Here is a 21910-nt window from a genome sequence, read left to right as displayed (position 1 = left end):
TATCTTTATCATGCAATAATGTAAATAATTAAAGATTTTATCATTTTAACTATTTTTTATAGTGTTTAATGAAAATTATTGTTAAATAATATGATTAATATACATACGTAATTATTGAATTAAACCAATGTTTTGGATTTAAAGTGTTAAACAACGCTTGCGCAAATTAAAGCCGGTGATCTTTATGTCATTAACGAATATCGTTTTAAATCACGGACAATATGACCAAATTTTCGAATTAATAAGTGTCATTTCCAAAATACTACAATCTCCCATGTCCGCTCATCTGAAAAGCTGGTCATCTTTCTCCAATCAGATGGTCATCTTCGGAATTGCAATGTTTTTATGCTAAATGTCGATAAATTGATAAATATACGAACATATTGAAGAAGATATAGGCCACATATATATACTGTCAAAGAGAGACGCGTCTCTAATGAGCGTACGTTACTTCAGTGTATGATTTCATAAATTTCACACCACGGTGAATAGTGATGTCACTCTCATCCGAGAACTTTGATCAGCCAATCATCGTTTTCGTTGAGTGATCTAATCTGAAGTAATCCACGTGTGAAAACTCTGCACGTGTGGATGGTTTCTTCTACGGTGATCTGAAGGGAAAAGGAATACCGTTCTCTAAGATAACTCTAGGATTACGTATCATATCGACGATGGAGATGGTTGACTAAAATTTTTATACCATGCTTATATATGCTCCTCTATCAAAAATGAATCCAAATTTCCGTTTACTGTGTATTCATCCGCCATCGCTAAATTTCGTACTTTAAAAATTGCCAAGTTCTTCGATCATCACTCTAGTGTCGGGGATAAAATGCCGGTAACAAGTTGAGAAACATAGCTGTAATCAGCTCTAAGCTGTAGATAGATAGATAGAACCACTCACAACGGCTTTAAAACTAATAGGACCGTTAAATCTTAATAATATAATATACAAATACACAAACATAAGTTACACGAAGACAACGACAAAAAAAAACAAAAAAGCACGCACATATATTACATGCACTATGTGACCCCAAGGGACTTTATGGCCCTTCCAGCAGGAGCCTATATGATTTTTATTATATGATTTTCTTCTTCAGCAATAGCTCTTTTCTTCATTAGATGCATTTTAGGATACAGTGGAACTTCAGTTAACGAGCTTGGCTTTATTTATTTTCACGTTACTATAACTGAGGTGATGGCTTTTCACTTTCGTCCAGACTCGTGCTGTGAAATTGTAGGTAATGAACTTACCTACAGTCTTCGGTCAGCGTTCCGAACTCGAAAAATGAACACCCCCTATGAACGTGACTGTTTACGATATGAAACTAGATGTAGCATTGTAACCACACGTATGTATGCTTGAAGTTTTTTAAAGTTCGGCTTTTCATTCGGCGGAGAAAACTTTGGGCTGATTGCTTTATTGATCGTGACTTTGAGGGGCTAGCTCATGAACAAGGGCCACCATTTCTTGGAAGATTGTATACTTGGGGAAGACTATGATACTGGAGGTGTATGAGCCCGACATTCAAGAACAATTGGAGGAACATGATCATATCTGGAGACGAACTGATGGATCTCCATTGCGCGCAACAGCAAGAGCTTATGCACGTAGAGATTATCAAGATCTCACTTATTATGATTAACGCAAGAGATTATTATGATCTCGTCTGAGGAAGACGAAGAGAGAAATGAAATGTCCCTCACTCTTCAAATGAGATAGAACGTGGAAATCTGTGCAAAAATTTGTAGATCACCCAAAATAAAGCTGTAACAGTGCGAACAATAAAGGATAGTGCGATCTCCCATTTAGGAAAAAAAAAACAGAGGCAAAAGCAAGTGTTATAGATTGGGTTTCATTTAGTCACATAAATTAGTTTACAGACAGTGAGTGCAGTGCGTATGGCGTCCTAAACGGTAGTCCTCCTCCTCTTCTGTTCGGTCGTTTAGAATAATTTAATTTGTAAACATTATCGTATTGTATATTTATTTATAGCATTATTATTATTTAAATATGTTATTGTATTATTTATTATATTATTATTATGTTGCATTATTGAATGAATGAATGACCTTTTAATGGTCATTCTCCTGTGGATGAGAATAATTGTGGAACGAATTATCAAATTTTACATTATATCCTATGAGGAAGTTTGATTCGCATGACGAGCGATTTGGATAACGAGCACTATGATAAAACGAATTAAGCTCGTTAACCGAAGTTCCACGGTATATATATATATATATATATATATATAATTAGTATGCATTGGTGTGCAATAATTTATTTCAAAGTACTGCATTAATATCTGTGTTTTTGATCATATTAAATATATTGTAATCTGTATTTTTATTACTATTTGTGTAATTACTAGACATACATCTACTCTAGTAGATGAAGTTCATTATTTTTGGTGCGGTGTAACAAAAACTTTTTTGAAATTATGTTTTGTTACTTTTAGGATAAATATTTCTATACCTATATTCGATGTTCTATTTTCATTTTTTACTAACCATTCTTCGTTTTTGATGATAAATTTATAAATTCTGTGCATGCAATTGTGTCTCAGTGCCAATATGTGGCACTGCATTCTTTTATTATTTATCTCGGAACATTTATTACTTCTCTTAATTTATTATACAGATTGTCTAAGTTGTGTATGTTTTCGTAATACGCTCCTCCCCAGACACATATTCCATGTTATATTTGAAGAAACCCATGCATAGAAGATATCTTTCAGGAGGTTATTATCAACTATTTATTTAAGTTTATAAAGGACTCCTAAGTACATTCTGAGTTTTTTTAATCCCTTTTTCACTATGTATGTTCCATTTTAGGTTATCCTATATAACTATTCTATGTACTAGGTGGTCTGAAAATCACAGAAAAAAAGAAACTTCAATAATTTGAAAATTATACACACACAGTAGTACGATTAGCATCGGTTTTCATAGGAACGGACATGAAAGACATGGAAATGCTTTCCCTTAAATAATGAACATATTTAATTGACAAGATGGTTATTTTAGCGTGATTTCTTTACAGATTGCACTATTGCCATTTTTCTGGCGTGAATTGGAATATGGCCTAATCGAGATAATAATATCATTTGAAATTTTTCGAGATTCAATATGTTACATTCATAAAAGCACGGAAAAACAAAAAATGATGACACAAAAATAAAATAATGAAACCAACTGGCTTTTACTGGCAGCCAAATGTTAGTATGAAATGTGATACATAAATTCTAACAAGTAGTAAAATTTAAAAACTGTAATAATGTTATCTTACATGTGCTAGAATGGACACTGATATATTCCGTGGCATGAGATTTATCCTTTTTTTTCTAAGCAAAGTGGCCTGAAGTATCAGATTAAGGTTCGAACAACTGCGCAGCTAATCTTTCCGATATAACGTCTTCAACTTTTATTTTTCTGCAATGATATGCTTTCCTTATTTCTGCAATGCTCCAGGGTTGAAAAATCCAGCCACAGATGTGACAACATACCTTAAAGAATACAAATAATCTACCGTTACATTTCACTCACAATTGGAAATATACAGAATGCATGGCAAACAGGGAGTATGGCATTTTATTGACGAACCGTTGACTCTAGAGCAGCGGTTCTCAACCGGTGCTCTGCGGAGCCCTTTGGGCTCCTTGTGAACTCTCCAGGGGCTCCTCGGCCACTCGAGGAAAATAAAAAAAACAGTAAGATTTAAAAAAAATAATCACAAATATGTTTAAATAGTAAAAATAAATGTAACTTCGATGAATAATTAAAAAAGGGCTCCGCGAGCAAAAATGGTTGATAACCGCTTCTCTAGAGGTATATTCCCAATGAGAAAAATCGTTCAAATAACGCGTAGTACTCAGATATGTTATTCATGTTTCAAAGGGTTGCGTAGTTATTAAAAAACTTACCTTTTTATACAGTCCTCGTTTGCTACAAAATCCAGTTAGATAATTGTTGCCCGGTCACTCCTGATGCCAATAAAAAAAATCCATGCTTTCGAGTGAAATATTCACTGAGATATTCCAATTTGGAAAATGGAGGAAATTTGGGAAAAAACAGCGTTAAATGCGGGTAAAACGGTTTTTTTTTTTTTTTTTTTTTTTGCATTTAGAGCCGTTTTTTCTCATATTTTCCTCCGTTTTATGAATTCGAATATCTCAGTGAATAATGTACTTAGAAACAATGAATTTTATTTTGTTATCACCAGGACAGACAGGGTAACAACTTTCCAATTGGATTTTGGAGAACACTGGGGCTGTATAAAAATGTTATTATTTTTTATTTTAATAGCTATAAGGCCCCTTGAAACATGAGTAACATATCTGGGTGATACGCGTTTTTTGGAAACTTTTTTCTGTTTAGGAGTATGCCTCTAAAATGAACGGTTCGTTAGTAAAATGGCATACACCCCTGTTTGCTATGCACTCGGTATAAGACAGTGCCAACTTCCCAAACAACACTATAGATTAGCACACAAAGCGCACGCAGTTTGTTTGGTGCACACAATATCGGTGTGCACCGAACCGAAGTTGGTGAAATAATTGTCTCTTTTCAAGAGCTAAAAAAACTTAATTAATCGAATTGTTAGGTTAAATCGAGTCATGAAGCACCGAAATTACGCAAACCATCGACATTAGCCTGAAAATCTATATCATATTTTTCCCATCTTTCTTTGGTATAGTGATAATAACTTTCTGGGGTTCTCTTCACAGGAATTGACAGGAATTAAACTAAAATGCCCAGTGTTTGATTGCAATATTAAAATGGAGTTGGAAATCCAATTACGTTAATTGGATACAGCATAAGAGGCTTTCCAGGTAACTCCATACACAAAAAAATCCATTTAAACAATCCGTATTTATCCGGAGTATTCATACTGAGTAACATACGGGAATTTTCGTTCAGGAAGTAATAAAATCGAATTGAATGTTATCGGGATCAGGGGAATGATCCGATTATAACACGGAAATGGAAGAAAAAATTCGTATCGAATTCCTAGAATTTTTCACGTGCATATTTTAGCCAGCGGATTGAATTGTATAAAAACTTAAATTGAATGATTTCAGGGAGATGGCATCAGTAGTAACAGAAATGTTTATGCTTTTAGCGATTTTGGAGGAGAAAATTTTCAAGCATTATTTAGTGCCTCCGGGAGCATGCGTTTAAGAATCTTGAATGAGAATCGCATTATATTTGGACCAAAAAATAACGTTTTCCAATTGTTCAAAATAGAAAAAAAAAGACTTGACTCGGCCCTAAATTCTTGACATCAACGTGAAATAAACCAATAGCAATAAGCGTTTTACGAAGAAAATTATTAGTCAGGCACAAATCCCACATTCCCATTTGGAAGAACAATTAATTAATTAAAATTAAAATTTTCGTGGGTTCGAAACCAGCGCGAGGCTTTTCTGAAGTTCTTTTTGTGAACTCGATATAAATGGTACAGTCGCCCCCCCCCCCCCGTATTCTCGGGTGTTACGTTTTGGGGATGACCGCGAATACGGAAAATTCGCGAATAACAGAAACTATAATTTTTTCTTGTATAATCTCGTTTATTGAACAGCATGAGAATAACAGGGTAGCGCAGAGGTATAAGGGAATATAAAAGAGGGTTCAGCGATTGTTGGCGATGGTTACTGAAAGAACATTGTGGTTTCTGTTTGCCGTTTCTTCTTCAATGTTGGAATATGATGACAAGGCTTCCTCTACCAATTTTTCTACATGTGAAGAGCGTACCATAGAGGGATCTATATCATGAAAACAATCTATTGCTGATTTGAACGTCCGAAGTCCTTCCGCTATGTGTTACTCATGGTGAACCTGTCTTCAACTTCTTAATCTTGATCTTCATCTGGTACCGCTTCAGTTTCAGGAGAGGTCACCCTGCATTAATTCCTCCTCGGTCAATAGCTCTGAATTGCTATTAATTAGTTGTTCGACTTCTTCTACATTCATATCATTGAACCCTTCTCCATCCACCCGTTTCGCTAACGTAACAATGTCTTTTACAGTCTCTTCAGTAGGTTCTGTAGAAATGGTTGTGTCCTTTAGCGCACATTGTGGCCAAAGGTTAATCCAACCCGAGGTGACTATTTCTTTCTTGGGAGCTGCCACGGCTCTAGTGATGGCAGTAATGTCCTTATAAGTACCGTGCGCAGTGGCAAAGATGCTCGTCTTCCACTATGAAGGTTACCATGAAGGTCCATGGGTTGGAATCCGGGCATAGAACGTTAGAAGCAAGTTCTTTACCTACCGAACTGGGGCGACCACCGATGTGGATGGAGCCTTCATTACCCACCCAACTTCTCTGGTTGGAAATTGTTGTATGGCGATATATGACCGGAGTTTGTGTGCTGTAAAGTAGTAGTAATGTCATTAGCGGGCCATCCTAAACGTGCACAACTCAAATTTTGTAAACAAAACACATGAATGACGATTTCTGAGTGCTGCAAAAAATAAAATAAATTCCCATAAAGGAAAGAAAACGGCGAATACGGGGGGACGGGGACGATGTATAATTTCCCCTGGAAGAAGAAAGATGGCGTCCAGCAAATACGATCGCAAGATAATGCTCGGTTTACCACCGTGTTTCTACCCATGACTTTAACTATTTTTCCTTTTACTGATAGCTATACCTAGTTCAGAATTATATCACATCCGTTCATGCAAGAGATAATTTTTTTTAATTAAATAATTCAATATTTCAGTTACTTTTAATAGTATTTAAAGGAAATTATTATCAAACTATTATATCAATATGTAATTATGTTTGTTTAATTTACACAAAGTTGCGAATATAATTGTTGTTTCCACGTAACGCTTGCGCAAAGTATGACAAGCATTGCCTATTGCTATTAACGAGCTACTGAAACTAAATTTTGTGTGTGTGTGTCCAAACAATATAATTCCTCATATACCTTGATCCGCAAGGGTGGTCATCTATATGCGGTCGGCTTCAAAACTGAAAGGGTTTCATGCTAAATGCCGCTAAAAATACGATCCTATTAAAGAAGGTTTGGGCCACATATTTTGTCAGACACGCGTCTCTCATGAGCGTACGTTAATGATTTCGGTGAATGATTTCATTAGTTTTACGGTGAATGGTGACGCCACTTCCATCGGAGAACTTTCATCAGCCAATCATCGTTCACCTTGAGTGATCTAATTCGAAGTAATCCACTTGTGAAAAAACTCTTCACACGTTTAAGGTTTCTTCTCTGGTGATCTGAAAAGGAATACCGTTCTCTAAAATTTAGTATTATATTGACGACGGAGGTGGTGAAATAGTAAAAATTTTCGACCATGCGCATCTGCCGAAAATGAATCTCAATTTCCATTTACTGCGTATTCATCCTCCATCTCCAAATTTCGTACTTCAAAAATTGCCAAGTTGTTCGATCATCAGTCTAGAGCCAGGGGTTATAATGTCGGCAACAATCTAGGAAGCATGACGTGAATTTACTGTAAGTTGCAGGTGGTTTTCTGAAATTAAGGCACCTAGAAAAGAGTTTGGGGCTCATCTTCTTCCTTTGAGCGAAAAATATGGTTTTGCCACTCTATAAGTGACGGCTAATCGTTGATAGAATATCAGGATAGGGTACAGCAATTGGTCAAACCGGTAATAGTGAAGTCACACTTCCACTCAAAGATAACTGGTGAGTCACCGTGGTCTTTCAAAGAGCCCTTGGTTCACACAGCCCTTTTGTCGTCACGTGCATAAATTGACTACAAAGTGGGAAAAAAAGTATCGAACATAATTGGGGGGGGGGGGAATTTTCCTGAAAAGTCATGATCGCGATCTATCGGGCGATAAAAAACTGATAGGACCATTAAATGTATCACGTGTTCCAAAAGTCACAGAAGAATGTTTGCGGAATTGACATTTAACAATTTTTTCGACAATTCGATTTTGAACTTTTCCAGTTTTTTAGCCCTTGTAGCTAGCTCACCATTAAAACCAGAAATTTCGATCAATTGGTGTCACGGTGAAATGAGCCACTGGGGGTTCTACGGACCAGTGAATACGAGAACCTACTGGTCCACAGACATAAACGAAATCTGTTTTAAATGATAATTAATTTTCCAAAATATATATGCATTTGGAAGGAGGATACCACCAGGAGGAGAGGGTGCAAAAAGCCATAAAAATTCCACCATAGATAGGTAACTCTCCAATAAGAGATTCTTCCGCGATCAATGTACTACCGCGGGAAGTAAGGCGCGAAGTTTTTCGTTATTAGCCCCGCGGACCACTTCTGATTTCAAAAGCTGACATAGATAATATATTTTTCCCGTTAACACTCAATTATATGACAACTCTTTACGTTTTATACAAAGATATGACATTTCATTTCTTGATAAACATTTAGATAATAAGATCATTCAATCATTTTTGTTGCACCACGCTCACTTTCTGCGCACGAAGGACCTACAATTTACTGCCGATTCCGAACGGCAGCTGTTATTTATACTCAAAGAGAGGTTGGTGCGCTAACCAAGTGTGGGACTCCCTGCTGTAGCAATCATTTTTCTGTGGTCGTGCCGCCATTTCTGATGTACCCCTGCGTCAGGAAAGTTTCTGACAAGGGCGAACCCCGATTATCGAACTCGCGATACCTCTAAACATCCTTCGGTACTTTAGGTGAGTATCTCATCGACCTGGGCTACCGCGCCTAGATAATAAGCGCATATCGGAAAAGAATTGTGAACAACAAAATGTTATAAATATGTTGTTTTGTCAAGGATGAATAGATACAGAAAGATAGCTAGTTTTTTCCCCTACTGCTTCCCTTGCATTACTTCCAACATAAATTAAGGTAAAAGGATTCCGAGTGTCCTTATACATGGAGTCGGAGATGTTTCCCCCCCCCCCCTTCACATACGTATATTTTGTATTCCAAAAATATCCCGTTTCCGTTCGATATGTTCAGCTAATAGACTTTATATGTCTTTCTCGAACGCGGCGCCATTTTTATTCTATCCTTGTGCGATTATTCACAAAGTATATACATCTACCTTTTTTTTTACTCGTATATAGTGAAATGTTTATCCATTGAATTTGTTTTCGGATGTATCCCGAAAAGGATCATGAATATGAAGAAGTTGAAACGCGTTAATATCGAATAATACGAATATCAACAACGAATCATCTCAAAAAACATTACTTCAAACGTAATTTATCTACGCAAAGTGTCTCAGTGCAGTAATAGAACAATATCCATCATAGCTCGTGGCGTATTTACGGGGTAGGACTCTCAGCGGCAAATTTTAGGAATGCTTGACCATAAAATTAATAGAATGGGAGAAGGGCGGCAAAATTTGTATAACCCTCAATAAATCCAACTCTGCCCAGACGGCTAGAGACTAGGTCAGTGAGTGACTAAGAAAGTGACCTGGAGAGTTTGCAAGCGCATGAGTATGCAAGCAAAAAAGTGACTTAGAGCTTGGACAAGCATGTGGATGGTCAAAAGAATAACCTATAGAGCGAGGGACTAGGTCAGTGAGAGACTTAGAAAACGTGCTAGTATGGGAATCAACAAAAGAGTGAACTAGAGCGAATGCAAGCATGTGAATGACCTAGAACATAGTTTCCCAAACTTTTCGTTCCATTGCTCCCTTTAGAATTTTTTTTCCTTCTCATCGCCTCCAACTCAAGCCACTCCATAGGATCCTATACTAAACCCTGAGCTTCTATCGCTCTCCTGGAGCTTTCAACCTACCCCGAGGGGGCGATATAGCCCACTTTGGGAAACGACATAGTGCATGTGTAAATGCGTAAATGATCAAAAGTGTGACCCATCAATTAACAATGTCAGTGAGCAATCAAATGAGTGATGTAGAGCATGTGCAAGTATGTGAATGACCAAAACAGTGAACTAGAATGCATGCAAGCACGTGAGTGATCAAAAGAATGAACTACAGAGTGAGAGACCAGGTCAGTAAGAGACCTAAAGTGCGTGCAAGCATGTGGATGACCAAAACAATGACCTATAGCATGTGTAGAGACGTAAATGATCAAAAGAATGAGCCATGAAGGAACCATGTTAGTGAGAAATCAAAAGGGTGACCTAGAGCGTGTGCAAGCATGTGAATAACCAAAAGAGTGTGTGAGCGTGGGAGTGACCAAAAGAGTGACTCAGAGACGCAAACGTACATGCAGAAGGGAAGGGAGGCCAACAGGATTATAGCACAGGGTGGCGAAGTCATGAAAATTGGACTAGAATGGGAGAAGGGCGAGAAAATTCGTGTAGCCCGCTGGTGGCAAAAACCATAAATGCACCTCATGCTGAGTCTGCGGAATTCTATGAAAAATATTACCATTGGTTCGAATGGCACATATGGACTGTCAAGCACGAGAAGACACTTTAAAATACAATTTTTGTAAGAAGAAACGATTTATACAAAAAATTAGGAATTTTGTGTTGGCTGCGATTTCAATATAATCACGAAATCGTTGATTCTGTCGTTGGCCTCAATTTGAATGTTATCACAAAATTTTGGTCCTAGAGTTGGATAAAATTTAAAATTTGAGTATTATAACTACAGCTCGGATTATGCGTACTAAAAAAGCAGCGAATTATGTTCTAAAAATATGCAAGTATGCAGTAAAAAATGTCTAAATATGCATTAACCTCTTTAAGATCACAAGCATAATATTACTTCCACAAGTGGAATAGATTCAAACAAGTTCTCTGTGTTTTCTTTCCTCTCTCTTCACAATCGCGAAGCTGTATGGTAACTACGGAAGTTGCCCTCTTTCTGTCTCCCTCTCCTTTCTATACATAATCTCCTGTTAATGATTTTTTCCCACACACACAATGTATCTTTCTACTATATGCGTGTAAGAGCGAAAGAGAACGTGTTGAGTGAGGGTGTGAAAAAAGAGACTCTCTGAAAAAACTCTTTTATCTACCTTATCTATTATAACTTTTCAGTTTATACGGTTTTTTTTTCTTTCCCCTGTTCTTTCTTTTCTGACTAGGGGTTAGGTTAGCACAGGGTTACTAGATTTATTAGCCGATTTATCAAATAGGGATATAGTAGAGCATCGATTATCCGAAACAATTGGGGACTGGGGTTGTTCGGATAACCAACTCATCAACGGAAAAAAAATTGTACCAATGCCGTAGGAGCAATATTAAATAAAGAAACAACCGTATATTATATTTTGTATCACGTGTCTTACAAATAACACGCAGAACTAACTAGCCTAGTTTGGGATGTTCAAAATGACCATTAAATTAGGTCTACCTACACTTTAGGAAGTCCAAAATTTTCTTTTGCTTCATTAAAAATTTGCCGACTGGAACGCTTTCGGTTAACCGATGTTTCGGTTGATCGGTATTCGGATTATCGATGCTCTACTGTACTCCGAACTTCTTGATAAATGCTTGAATGTCAAGGGGTTAAAATCCCAGAATATGCACTAAAAATCCCCAAAAATGTTAAAAATCTCAGAATAGTACTAAAACAGAAAATGTGCGTTTAAAAAACAAATAACCCCGCAAAAAACTAACGTATTTTGTAAATGCATATTTTCTATTTCTTTAGAGCTCAAATCATCACAAAATTGCGGTACTTGGTGCTATCTTCAATTCGAATAAAATCACGAAATTTTGGTCTCGGTGTTGTCTTTAATTTGAATATTACTACAAAATTGTGTGAACCATTGGTTTCAATTCGAATATCATTGCAAAATTGTGGACTTCAGTGTTAGCTTCCATTTGAGTGGTATCAAAAAACTGAATCTACGTGTAGTCTACAATTTTAGTATAATCACAAAATTAAAACTTTGAGATTGTCTTCAACCGAAAAAATTGTGAACTTCTGTGTTGAGCATTTCAGTGAGCACATCGGTTCTCAAGGAAGAAAAATAGAAAATGCCTATATAAACTATATATAACACACGGGAAAACCATTCTAATGCCATCAAATTCGTCTACTAACAGCATCTGTCGACAAGTCATCACGGAACTCGCAGTTCGACTCGAATTAAACTATTCCAATCGATGTCTTGGTGAATTATTTATAACTCCGGACGTCCGCATTAGTAGTTGCCTGACAATTACCCGTCCTGATTGACTGGCAGAATCTGATTCAGATGGGAATAAGGGGAAAGCCAAGGGAAATTACATATGCAAACAGAGGCAATTCCCATCTAAGAAGTTTGACAGTGAAACATTTAAAAAAAAGGGGGGGGGGGCGGAATAGGAAAACGACCGAATCCCATAAGGAATGTAACAAACATGACCATATATTGGAACTGTCATCTTGGAACAATGTCCTGTTGTGACAATTTGGACGGAACGTTAATGTAAAGAAGCAACTGGAAGATCGGGAGAAAGAATAAGGAAAAATACGACAAGAAAGCACAGCGAAAATACATATTCGTTTGTTGTCAGCAACAGTTGACATTTCGGTTGCAAACATGTCCTCTCTGCACGTCATTGTTATTTCTCTTTGTCAGTCTTTTGTCGCTTTATTGGTAGAAGAAAGAACAAACCGTAATCTTTCCAGGACTTACATTGTATTTTTCCTTTTGTTATTCCGGACATTTTCCCGGATTCACGTCCTTGTTTTCTTCGTCTCTCATCGGGTAATGACAGCGGCGATGATGTTTTAAGTCTCTCCTGAACTTCTTTAAACCTTTATTTCGCTTTTTGATGAAAGGAAAAAATGTGAAGGATGAAAGAGCTTATAATTATTTAGAATCCTTAAAATGGGACGAATTATATCCTAGAGCATCGACTGATAAGTCCACGACAGAAGAACTTATGAATTTGAGTCATTTTGACACTTGTTTAAGAGAATGAGATTTCCTTCAAAGATGAAGTCGCAGATTCATGCACAAAAATGACCATAATTTAACCCCATTTTTTTTGAGGCACTGTGTTAATTAAATGAAGTATTGTGAATATCATTATTTTTAAGAGTGCCCCAAAACTTTACCGTTAAAATGAGAGAAGTGATGGTACACGTCAAGACAAAACATTTTGTTATGGAATCCAGGTTCGCGAATTCGTGTTCAGCGCATGTTAATATGGAATTTAAGCCACTTGTGTCAAACAAAAGTCCTTAAGTAACCATAGAAGTTAAAGAGGAACCCCCCTTCCTACACATAAACACATAAACTACCTTTGCAGAGGAATAGGGACGATATTTTTTTTCTCCGTGATTGCCTGTGACTGAAAGGAAGCACTACTTTTCCCAACAACCCCGAAATTTCCCTATCGTTGCGTAGGATGTAAGCAAGGTTGTCACAATATGGCGACTTCTGAAGTAAATTCATGTAGGTATCGCCCGATTCCGAACCCGAGTTCCATTGTAAAAAAGTGTTTGTCTTGACGTGTACTATCATCTCGGAAACATGGGGGGGGGGGGGGCATAGGAGACTCACTCCTCCGAGCCAATCAAAAATTTAGTTGTCATATTTTCATAAAAAGTTAAATCATCGAAACAAAATATATTTCACGTGTTACTTCAATCAATTTCTATTAACTTGGATTTGTTTTGGGTGTTGGTATCTCTGAAAGTTGTGCCCCCTTCCCAGAAAGGTCGATACCTACGCCTACCCTTGCATATTATGCCTCTTATTTTAGCGGAAGAGTTCTGAGACACCCTGTGTTGTGACCTGTATTGATTGACCAATGAGATGTACAGTCTGCTCCTTTAATCGGGTAACGGATAAACGAATACCCCATCTCTTCAAATACAGTCGAATCCCGTTATAAAGAATTCTAAGAGACCGGAGAAATCACTTAGTAATAACGAAAAATTTTGTTATAAAGGAATTCCAGATAATCGCATTGTTCCTGTGTCAACTTATCTAAGGGTCATAAACGTTTTCGTTAAAATGAGATTTTTTGCTATAACGGCATTCGTTAAAACGGGAATTTACTGTATTATCATCTGGAAATAAAAAAAACTCTCCCTAGCAACAATATTGAAGTTCCCCGCCTAATCGATAAGTTCAACAACTTTTACCCGCTTAATCGAAAGTTACGATTAACAATGAGAGTAACAACTCTGTTAATACACATCGTTTATTATATTTATAATACTTCCATTTGATGAAAAATTTGAAATTAATGGCAAATATGTTGCCATGTTAAGACTTAAAGAAACCTGGACTTGAGATACTTGCCTCCTAGTTGTCTTCAGTACGTACCGTATATAACATTTATGAGAAAACCTCAGGTATAAGAAAACAATTTCATTTTTCAGGTTTAACATTTGGAAAAAGTTTCCATCAAAGATATTTTTTATTTACTCCCTGGAATCATACTACAACAGAAAGAAAAAAACTACTTTAAAGTTATATTTTACAAAACTTCAAAATTAAAAACAATCAATAAGCGCAACCGATACTCTTATTGCTTGCATTTTTTGAGTTTTATAAAAGAACTTTTAAAAAACTTTTATAGTGTAATGAAAGCATTAGATATATAAAAAATATACATTCATTCATTAAATTCTTCATCACTCCCATCTGATACATCACAATCAGCAGCATTAACTATTTCATCATCAGCATCACTCTCATCGTAAATTGCAAGGAATTGAGTAATCTGTTAATATCTGTAACACTATTCATATATGAGAACACCCTTAATTTTCGACCTACGTAAAATACGGTATATTTTGTTATCTTATTTCTATTTTCTGTTGAGCCCATAGAGGACGCCTTGAAATAAAAGAAAAGTCTTAGGTATTGTAATAGTTGTAATTCAATATAGCTTCCATTTCATTTTTATGTCAGATTTATTCCAGAGCTTTATTAATATTGATCCTTTTCATCAATTTTCAATATACAAACTATACTAACGATGTTAGACCGCGATTGAATTGGTAATCCCCGCATAATCGACTACCGCGCTTAATCGGATCTAGAACCGTAGTCTAGAACCGTAGATATCCGTTTGAGCGGGAGCCAAGTGTATTTCTTAAAAAAACGTGAATTCAAATTTGGAAAATTTCTATCGTTTCAAATTTATAAATTCCTCGAAATTTCAACAAATTTTCAGTTATCCATATTCGAAGCAATTTTCGATTAAGTAAAATATGTTTGAAATCAGTTTCTCTCTCTTTTCCTCGAAAATCTGACTTTTTGAAGCCTCAGAGGCCGTGACGCATTTCAAGCATTCTGGTACCTACTAGAATTCTCTATTTTCTGGAATTATTTTCTCAAGAGAGAAATGCACTCGTCGTGCGTAAAATTAAGGGAACTAGCACATTATGTCTAATTTCTGAACAACTAATGGACTGATTTTAATGGAATTTGGTACGAATACACAGTTATAACAGAGAAAGAGATGCACCATACTAAAGTCATAGTACGCACACATGATTGTCAGTTAAGCTCATCATTGCAGGAATGTCCAAAATCCACGTTTCGGGATCGAACCGAAAATGAGTCTAATATGCGGCATGGTCCCATCTCATAGTCCGATAGGTCGCACAGCGCGACGGAATACTGGACACGAGGCAGTTGAGGAGTCCCTGTGGCAATCGTTCCCACTCCTGCAGCAGCGCAGTATTCAGTTCCGGGATAGTTCTCAGAGGGGGATGGCGAGATGCAATTGCCCTCCCAAGAGCGTCCCAGACATGTTCTATAGGGTTTAGGTCAGGTGATCTGGCTGGTCAATTCATACGACGAATATCCTCACTTTCTAGATAATCGTTGACCAGGTGAGCCCGATGTAGACGAGCGCTGTCGTCCATGAACAGGAACCGAGAGCCAACTGCGCCCCTGAAAAGTCAAACATAGGGCTCTAAGATCTCTTCTCTATACCTCCTAGCAGTCACGGACCCTCTGCCAAACACATGGAGGGGGGTGTGAGGCCGTCCAACATGATGCCTCAAATAGACGCAATGTGTAAATTTTTCTTCATTTTGCACACAAGTGTATATGTGACCTAACTCGATCTTTAGTAAATTGCCCTATGGTGATATGATCGGAATTGGTGAGCGATAAAAAGACAAGAAAAAAGGTCCGCACCTAAGTATGATTATCGAAGTTCGTGCGAACCGCTTAACCCTTTTGATTGACGTTGTTGCATTTGCGCAACGCCTTGTTTAAAATTTTATATTTAAATCAATTTCCATACAAATTTTTGTATGAAATTAGCAGTTTTGTCGAAATTAAAAGGATTTAATGAGAGTTTCATAGGCTTTTTTTTAAATTTGTTTACGAAGAAATTTAATTTTTTTTATGACTTTTAGAAAATGAATTTTTTGGAATCTTTATTTTGATTTTCTATCTGGAAACTTTCTTTCCCATGACCATGGACAGAAATTTTTTCCACATGGTACATGAATTTCTCAAAATCATAATTACTAATTATTTGTTATTTAACTTAATTTTAAATTACTTGATTTATTAATTACTTTTGGTTTATTGAGAAAATAATTGATTGTTAATTAACATTACTTATGAAGAATAGAATGCCAAATTAATGTCCGATTTTTTTTTTAAACTTCTCAAAGACGTTATCTATAAATAACCAGTTATCATATTATACAAAAACAATTGTGCAATTTGGTCATGAATTCGTGAATTGGAGAATCAGTTAAAAACGAGTTAACAATTCATCTTCAAATTGTGGTAATGTTCGTGAATGATCGACGATGTGCTCTGAACCAACTGTAGATTAAAGTAATTTAATGTCTACTTACTCAGATTTCTTGGAATTCTAGAAAAAGACGCTCATAAATGAACCTCTCAATAATCAATTGAGAGGTTCATTTAGTGTTTCTTAGAGGAAAAAAACGATAACTACTCTCTCTCATCGCAACAGCGGTTCTCCGATAATATCTTGTCCACGTAAATGAGTCAAGTTCCGTTAATGTATCGATTAATTTATCGATAAAAGAGGAAGGTAGGTTTGAGTTACCCAACAAAGAAAAGGTACGATGTAATTGAATGAGTGACTCCCACAAATTGTGCGTCATGGCACAACGGGGTGTCATGACATCAGTAAGGTGTGCCGTGATGTGTTTCGGGGAACTTATTGTATTACAAAGACGTAGTAATAGTGTTATGACTTCTAACCGATGCATTAACGACAATCTGAGGTGCCGCTGAAAGTTATTCCAGATCTGGCCGGAGTTAAATGGCATTTTTGAAGTTTTTATAGTAACTGTGATAATCCCTAATACTATAAAGGGAATTCTACATACTCGATCATTCACTTGGTCACTCATGCTACTTCACCACACACCAACTCCGGCCAATTCCTCCTTCAACAATTTACTGCCTTAATGAGTTGTGTTGGAAATGAAGGTGTCATCTATCGGTTGTCATCTCAAGCTCGTTAGGGAAATATCTTATCTATATTCTTCCCCGGGATCAAACCTGGGATCTGGTCACTTATGCTGTCACTCACATTTTCTCATACGGTCACTTACTCATACAGTCAATCACCCAATCACTTTGTCACTCATGCACTCACTCACTCATATGGTCACTCACCCAATCACTTGGTTACTCACTCATACGGTCAGGGCAGGCGAAATTTCCGGATCCCCCGCTTAGAGGCTGTAAAAAGAACCCGTACTTAAAATTCCTGCTCTAAAAGAATCACGTATCGGGAATTTCGGGGAGAAAAGATGGTGACTTTGTCTCAAAAAACCACATCGTATATTTCCGTTCTATTTCTGAAACATTCAGTGGCCGGAATCGATAAAAAATCCATCGACGTATCAATCAGTGTCCACTGATTGACGCGTTAAAATGACCGTAAATAAAGAACAAAAAATTCTGTGTTTTTCCGTCGGGGAAGGGGGAGGTCTCTTATCTCGACTCTGAGGTTAGAACGAAGAGACATAACTCGCCAGTGCTTTCTATTTCAGGAGTTTGGACATTTGCCCAGAAAATGAATAAATAATAAAAGACCCCCAAAAAAGAACCTCATTCATTTTTCCTTTCGGTTGCGATTCTGTTGCTTCCGCAGCGATGCATTAACTCTGATTCCCCCCCCCACCCCCTCCTCTTATTTTTTTTATCCCATTCTGGACTTGTTTTATGCTTCGTCAGACGAATATCTATTCCATTGACAAGATGACCTTCCCCTTTCATTTCAATGCGTCGACTATGTCGGAGCTAAAAGTAAGCCATCCATTAATGGGTCTCGATGTAGGCATGGTTTTTACACCAGGCATAAAGTTCAGATTTATGACGTCACACAGAGAGTATCAATATTAATTTTTTTCTGAACAAAGATTATTCCTAGAAAGTAGATTAAGCTTGAATGCAGTCTCCTGCAATGAACTTCGATTTGGTCTCTATAGGAATAAAAATGAAGCGAATAGATCTACCGTGAATGCAATTTTTTTATGTCTTCCAGGACTGCGACAGCATTGCTTGTGGAACTTTTCGAGGGTGAATTAAGTCTTCATTTTGACTCAAAGTGAAAGTGTTTTCTGACATAAGTAGGGCTATGCAATTTTCTTTTTTCAAACACTAGATGCGATAATTGCGGAATTTGCCCTTTGTGGTGAATATGATTGCGGCAATTTTATTTTCACCTGAATGACCATGCGTCCCGTATTTCCTAAGACAGTCCCAGTTTTTTTTTTTTTGGCTGTCTCGACTTTTTTGCAAACATGTCCCACATATATATATATATTTTTTTTTTAGTGGCAATTTCCTTGAGTTTCTTATTTTTTATCAAAAAAACGTTGATACAGGTAATTTTCAAAACCCAATAACTTGAGCTGATGATGAGCGTGGTTGACCATTTGATGTTATAGGATATATATTATTTGTATTCCCCCTATTGGCAACACTCCCACTGTCTTACAAGACATATTTTACATTCCATTCATACGAACACAGCGTATTTATTTGGAAATCGGTTGAGTCTGGGGGGGGGGGCATGGATTCCGTTTTCTTTTTCTTTGTTGCTGGCTTGAACTTTGATAAAAGCCAGTTTAAGCATTTTGTAATATTGTTTCAGCAGTATTTCTCAATATACATAAACCCATACAGGGTATTATGCTTACTGACTTTTTTTTTGTCAGAACCCAGCTGCTGCTTTTCTCATTAGACTGAGGTAGCTGTGAACGGTTAAACTCATAAAGCAGATTTAATTGGACAGCTTATGTATTGAGAGTAACATTGATTTTTTTGAATGAAACATGGACATGGCCTATAAATTTCATCAAGAATATATTTTTTAATATATTCTGCAGAGCAAACACATTCATAGTAAATACAAGTAAGTATGGAAATGCAGACGATTTTCTTGACTTGAGGGGAAAAGATTGGGCGGGAGATGAGGGAAAATATGTGAATAAGTGAATAATTTGATGAGAAACAAAACGTTCGGAATTATCGAGTCACCCAAGTTTCAAACTTTAGAACTAAAAGCAGCTAGTTGATGTATTTTAAAAAGTTTTTTTTTTTTTTTTGTGTGCCGTAATTGGAAATTTTGTCACAGCTAGTAAGAGATAGGTCGCCAAGAGTTATGGTGAACGGAGAATTCTCTGGTTCGACAGGCGTCACAAGTTCAGTTCCTCAAGGAAGTGTCCTTGGCCCAATACTTTTTTCACTTTTTGTCGATAAACTCGATCAGGGTATCGATGGGATTATTAGCGAATTCGCAGATGACGTGAAGCTAATGGGAGTAATCGGGAATCAAAGCGATAGGGAGTTGATGCAGACCAACTTAAACAGGATTGCAGCATGGGCAAATGAATGGATCATGAAGTTTAGCGTTGACAAGTGCATGGTCGCTCATTTTGGTTTGAACTACCCATGGTTCTCTTACGAGTTGAATGGTGTCTCTATCCCGGATGCAAGTAGGGTCACCGATTTGGGAATTCTCCTTGACGAGCCGCTTAGGTTGTTGTTCAGCGGTGGTCAAAAAGTCGAATAGAATGCTTGGTCTCATTTTCAAAAAGGTTTCTTCGCGTTCGCCTAAAGTCATTCTTCCGCTTTTCCGAGGTTTAGCTCGGCCTCCGCTGGAGTATGCCGTGAAGTTTTGGAGACCATACCTACGGGACATAGACTTGGTTGAGTTGGTGCAGAGAAGAGCTACGCGTGTCCTTATTCGCACACGAGACTAAGAGAGAGACTTCATTTTTTGAATATGTTTACATTGGATGAATGCAGGTGTCGTGGAGATATGATGGAAGTCTTCAAAATTTTGGACGGAATCGGTAGGATGGACCATGACCTTTTAGTACACCGCCTATCGACTGTTTTTACAAGGGGACACCAGTATCGATTGGTGAGGGCAATGCGAGGTTATGGTGTCGCAGGGAATTTTTCTCTAATAGGGTTGTCAATAAATGGAATAGCTTATCCTCGGAGGTAGTAAATTGCAACACAATTGACACGTTTAAAAAGAAATACGATAACCATGTTGGGGTAAATCGAGAAGCTATCCATTCTTAGAATAAGACAACCATAAGTATTCTTTATGGGTATTGTATAATATTTTATGTGTATATTTTGTTCATAATTTTTGTGATTGTGTTTTTAATTGGATTGCTGTATTTTTTAAATATATGGCATCCATATTTGTGTGTGTTATGGAAATCTTTTTCTCAGCCCCCCATAGGCGGTGATAGAATTGAAAGTCTGGGAGGGGCACGGTGATTGCTGGGGGGGGGGGGGCTGATGGTGTCAATTAATATATATGCGCAAATACATTAGATCAGTCGGCTTTACCTTTTACGCTGGGAGGGGGGGGCGTATCTCCACCCATGCAGCCACCTCGTTAGGCATTTTGCCTGTTGCAGCGTTGTATTTGAATTAATGAAAAATTTTTGTGCGGTGAAAAATATTTTTATGAATAAATGCAGAATTTGTGATACGAAAAATTCCTTTGCGGATGTGAGTGAAAAATCTTTTCTTTTTTTGCGAATGAATGCAAATTTCTTAAATGGGAAGTTCTTATCTCTCTGTTTCTGTGAATAAATGCGTAACTTCCGATTTGTAATTTTTTTTAAAGAAATTTACGTATTTATAAACTTTGCTCTAATCACTGGACTCCAAATTAGCACCTGTGGAGCGAAACAGGATGGACAAAAATGTCGTTGCCGTCAATTACGAAAAATGTTTTATCTCTTTATCGCAGTTATTCCCAAACTGTGCGTTGCGACGATGGTGGAGCGTTTGCGAACTATAATACACAAAATAAAAAAAACCGCCTGTAAACATATCTCGCAACGTCTCTAAAAATTCATAGACTTTATCGTTATATAATTATACGTTAATTATATAATTTAACGCTATATTTGTTCGCTATAGCGTCTTAAACTCTTCAGCAACGAAGAGTGCACGTTACAATTGAACAATTACACTTATATATATATATTACTTTTGATATTGTTAATGCCGTTGCTAGTTGATGCGAAGTACCGAGCACTAAGCTCTCGTCTTCTTCGTTTCTCTACTTAAGTAGAGATATTGATCAGTCAATGGCAAAATGGTTGCTCAAAAACAACCACCTTGATAATAAAGCTACCACATTTTCGATTTGAGCACCCTTTCTAGCTCGGGCTACATCTGAACGGTAGTAGGAACATACACGGTTTTATGCAACACTGGCTGTTACCAGCGACTTCACTCGCGTGGATTTGGTAATCTGAAAATTCTTCCTTAAGACACCTTAGGAGTTTAATTATGAAAAATTTCTCTCTCTCTCAATGGGGCTGTACATTATGAAATAAAAATTCTGACCAAATTTCATCATAGCTACCACGGTTTTGGCTCGGTGATGAGGAATTAGTCAGGATTTGTTATTTTGTATACATAGATAAATCACAGTAAAAGCGTTATGTGTATTGCTTGCCCCGGATTTTACAAGTTACGTCAAAGCCTTCTAGACACAACTATAGTCTATCTAGGAGTTTTTCTTTCTATCCGGTTTTTCGTGAT

At 37.0% G+C, this 21910-nt stretch overlaps 1 protein-coding gene and 1 long non-coding RNA gene across 4 annotated transcripts in view; one reads left to right on the top strand and one right to left on the bottom strand.

Annotated features, from left to right (window-relative positions):
- LOC149079894 (potassium/sodium hyperpolarization-activated cyclic nucleotide-gated channel 3-like) overlaps positions 1-21910 on the top strand; it is a 400253-nt gene that overhangs the window by 182277 nt on the left and 196066 nt on the right. The window lies entirely within an intron of this gene.
- LOC149079895 (uncharacterized) overlaps positions 1-21910 on the bottom strand; it is a 226263-nt gene that overhangs the window by 66108 nt on the left and 138245 nt on the right. For both annotated transcript variants that reach the window (XR_016193702.1, XR_016193703.1), the window contains one exon: positions 3296-3512. This is a non-coding gene — a long non-coding RNA (uncharacterized LOC149079895). The remainder of the gene's footprint in view (positions 1-3295; positions 3513-21910) is intronic.

The sequence above is a fragment of the Pholcus phalangioides genome, unplaced genomic scaffold (assembly GCF_987345545.1).
Source record: "Pholcus phalangioides strain wild (caught in Gottingen) unplaced genomic scaffold, Ppha-v1.0 ptg000012l_1, whole genome shotgun sequence".
NCBI lineage: Eukaryota > Metazoa > Arthropoda > Arachnida > Araneae > Pholcidae > Pholcus > Pholcus phalangioides.
This window is presented reverse-complemented; position numbering and strand designations above follow the sequence as displayed.